The following is a 4043-nucleotide window of genomic DNA, read 5'->3' as shown; positions in this document are numbered from 1 at the left end:
CATATTATCCCTAAGTCGAATTTGCATCGGCATCCCGCGGGCGCCCCACAGCACGTCCCAACGGTATTGGAAACATCTTCCAATGACAAATACGGGAGGTGTTCTCAATGCACGCTGAGATGTTCATGTGGGGTGCCAATGTGAACTCCCCCCAGGTCTGGCTCTCCTGTCTCAACCCACTTTAGCATCAGCATAGCAACGGCATGTCAGCTTAATTTTTAGTCTGGGGACTGATATCAGTCCAAGGGATATTTTTGCACCGGTTGCATTCGGGGCTGACCAGTCTTAAATCAACTAAGAGGGAGCATCCTTAAGGATATTTTGCTAAAAGCATGCCTATTGATTAGTGCAATGTTTATAGTCTCATGTCTTGAAAAGAAGGAAGATAGAGGGGTTGTACTCTGTTATGTTGGACTAGGGTAGAAAGGAGCAAAATAGTTACACATTTTATGTATTTTGGTCTCCAAGTATTGACTATTTCTGCTTGTTGAAATCATTCATGATGTTGTTGTGTTGGCCTTTTCTTTTTATAAACAAAAACCAAAAAATACGAAAGAGAAAGAAACATGTCACGATGACACTTTAATATATGGAGGTTCCATGTTGAATAACGTTGATGCTCAGAATGAGTTGAGGATAACATTGTAACTTTGCTTCCGAGACGAGCTGGTTGAAGGAGGGATCCAAGGTATACTGTGGCCGAGGATTAGTGGAGTCTGAGGTCTACTGTAGTCAAGGACTAGCGGAGTCTAAGGTCTGTTGAGGATGAGGACTAGTGGAGTTCGAGGTCTGTTGAGGCCGAGGACCAGTGGAGTCTGTCATGTAGGAAAGGGAACATCAGAGGCCCCGGGTTGATATCCGAGGTGGAGACTCCGATGGTCAAGTTAGTAGGAGTATGGAAAAGAGGGCGGACGAGACCTAAGTAGAGTAGCTCAGACGAAGTCGCCAAGAAGCTAGAGAGCTTGGAGTGATAAGTGTCTAGCCTAGATTTCAGATTTCAGCCCCCTATCTTGAGAGGGGTTAGCTCCTATTTATACTTGAGACCGCTTGGAGGTGGATGGGCGTAGACGGTCAGGATGCGATCTGGCCCTGAGCGCACGACTATCCAAGGTCGCCGCGTGTGGTCGCGCCATTGGTCCCGCATTGAGTGTTGACCTCCGCCCTGCCCGACGCTCTAATTGGCTTCGCCCTCAGCAACGTGTTGGCGTGCTACTGGTCTGCCTAAAGCGCCTACATCATTTGCCCCCCACTCTTGAGGCCACGATGGAGGTCTTAGCTGAGGACCTTGGCTTCGGCCGAAGAAAGTGTCATTCTTGCTGGGAGGCGCAGAGTGGCCTTTTATGGCGAGGACCTTGGATGTGGCTGAGCTAGAGAGAGCGGTCTTCGGGTGCGGAGGTGTTGGCCTCGATTGTGGAGATGCTGAGGATGGCCCATCTTGGGAGTGTGGAGACGTCGGCTCTAGCAGAGGCCTCATTGGAGGTAGTCTGGCCTATGAGAGTGTTAAAGTCGTCCTCGGCTTTGGAGGGCTTCTGTTGGTTGTTGTGCTGATTCTGCCTCTTGAGGGGGTTGCAGAGGGCCAAAGAGTGTGAAGGTGTTAGCCTCGGTTTGAGAGAGCTCGATACTGTGATTTGCATGGATATGAGGTGCGTGTGCCCCTCAATTGTGTGCTTTAGATGAGATTATGAGTTCGTGCGTGGGCCAGGCATCGGCTTTTGGCCGGTCACCAATATGTGAGGTACAGATGACGAGCGGGTGTGCAATGGTTGCGCGCAAGGTGAGTTCCAGCATCGGGTATTATCTTTGCGTGTTACGAGTCTTGGGGTTAAAGGTTTGGACCGTGCCTGAGGTGGGCGTTGGGTCGTAATCATGCACGAGACGAAGGTGGTGTTCCTTTGCATCCAATTCAAAGGCCTAGTCATTCAGGTCAATTTGGTGGGGAGCCGAGTTGGGCCCCTAGTGGCGGAGGAAGCTTTGATGCGGGCTGGCCTCGGCTTTGCTCACCTTGGTAGGAGGATTCGGCCTAACACGTCGGCTCACTTTCTCATTGGTAAGCATTGATTAGCTTGTGCTTGCGTAAGGGTGTCGTTGAACGCCAGAGACTTGCTACTCAATAAGGCCAAGTTGCTGGAGAGGGTACTAGGCAAGGGCCCGCTCGGCAAACAGGTGTCAAGAGGGCGCCTCGGCCAAGAGGGTACCTCGGTCAGGCTGCCCATAGGGGTGGCTAAGGTGAGTACTTGCTATGTTGTTTAAAGGATTCTTTTGTTGATGATTGCGCTTCCGCCACAGGTTACTTGTCATGCCATCAGCTTGCGGCTTTTGCGCGAGGAGGGCGGAAGACGAAAAGTTGCAAGCATCCGTGGTGACGCTGCATCGAACCGAGGAGGTGAGGAGAGGCTCGCATTTGTTGAGAGGCGGGTAGAGGGGGCCACTGAGGTGGGGTTGGCGCCCGAGGAGATGAAGCAAAGTGAACTTGAAGAGTCATCAGCAAGTAGTTGAGGAAGAGACCTTTAGATCTCCTGTCAAGGGTCTCCCCTTAGCTGTGGCCAAGGTCCTTTAGATCCCCTATCAAAAAAGGGGGCGAGCAGACATGTGACCTCCAGAGGGTTGTATGCCCTGGGTCGACATCTAGTCTGGGCACGTAACCTTGGTGAAGGTTGTAGGCCGTGGCCAGTCGGTTGATCGAGGGGGACCTGACAACTAGGCATATGACCTTTGACGGTCGTGTGCCTTGGACCGAGGTCCAGTCCAAGCGTGTAACCTTGGTGAAGGTTGTATGTTGCAGCCGGTCACTCGATCGGGATGAGAACATATACGTTGAGGGTTTGAGGTGAGGTGAGAGAAACTTGCTTTAATACAAAAAAAATTGTTTACATGGTCGGGCCTGCAAGTACACCCGAGGCTGAGCTCTTACTAATGGCATTAATCACAACCGTTGCTGCTAGGGCGGGGTTATGAAGCCGCTAGCGGTGGATGAGGGACTCGATCTCGTGTTAGAGCTCGTAACAATCCTCAGTGTCGTGGCCGACGCCGTGGTGATATGTGTAGTATTTTCTTGGGTCACCCCTCTTGGGGTTCCTCCTCTTCAGGTCACTTCATATACTCCTCTCCTACTTGCATGAGGATATGTGCTCGGGTGGAGTTGAGTGGTGTGTACTAGTCGTAGGACAAGGCCAACAAGTTCCTATTGTCACTGTCGTTGCTGTGGCTGTCTCCGTTCTTCCTCTTCTTCTCAGTGTCGCCATGGTCATGGTCAACCTCTTCTCCTCGGTGCTCACTGACCAAGGCTTCTTCGGCGGTGATGTACTTCTATGCCTTTTTAAAAAATTCCACCTTGGTTTTGGGCAGTGTCTTGGCGACAGAGCACTTAAGGGCCAACCCAAGGAGGAGGCCTTGGATTGCTACATGCATGGAGGCCATGAGGTTGAGGTCGTGGACCTCAAGTTCTTCTTTCTTGAAGCGATCGATGTAGGACCGCAGACTCTCGTTGCATCTCTATCATATGGCCATAAGTGAGACAATGCTCTTCTGGAATCGTCGACTACTGATGAAGTGGGTGAGGAAAAGATTGGCGAACTACTCCCATGAGCTGATGGAGCAAGGCGGGAGCCCGGAGAGCCATCGACGAGTTACCCCTTGAAGGTCGCCTAGAAAGCTCGACATGTCAAGGCGTTGGAATACCCGTACAGGAGCATGAGTGCTCGAATATCTCCAGGTGTTCATCTGGGTCCAAGGTGCCATCATAAGTCTCCAATGTGGGAGATTTGGAGTGATGTGGAAGAGGCTCTAAGGTGATAGCGTCGGTGAAGGTGTCCATCCTAGTGGAGGGGTTCTGACTTGCCGAGGCATCACCTTGGCTCTCCTTGACTTGCCAAATTTCATCTTTCACAGTGCTGAGTTGTACCTGCAGGTCAGCGATCTTTTGGCTCACGGGTACCTTGGGCTCGTCCTGGTCTCCTCAGGAGCGGGATGGGTCGGCCCTACTCCCCAAGTTGGCGGATGCGGATGCTTCTTGATTCCTTTTGGCCTGTCGGTCTTCGAGGAGT

Source organism: Nelumbo lutea, chromosome 8 (assembly GCF_056320005.1).
Source record: "Nelumbo lutea isolate HS-2025 chromosome 8, American lotus-T2T, whole genome shotgun sequence".
Classification (NCBI taxonomy): domain Eukaryota; kingdom Viridiplantae; phylum Streptophyta; class Magnoliopsida; order Proteales; family Nelumbonaceae; genus Nelumbo; species Nelumbo lutea.
This window is presented reverse-complemented; position numbering follows the sequence as displayed.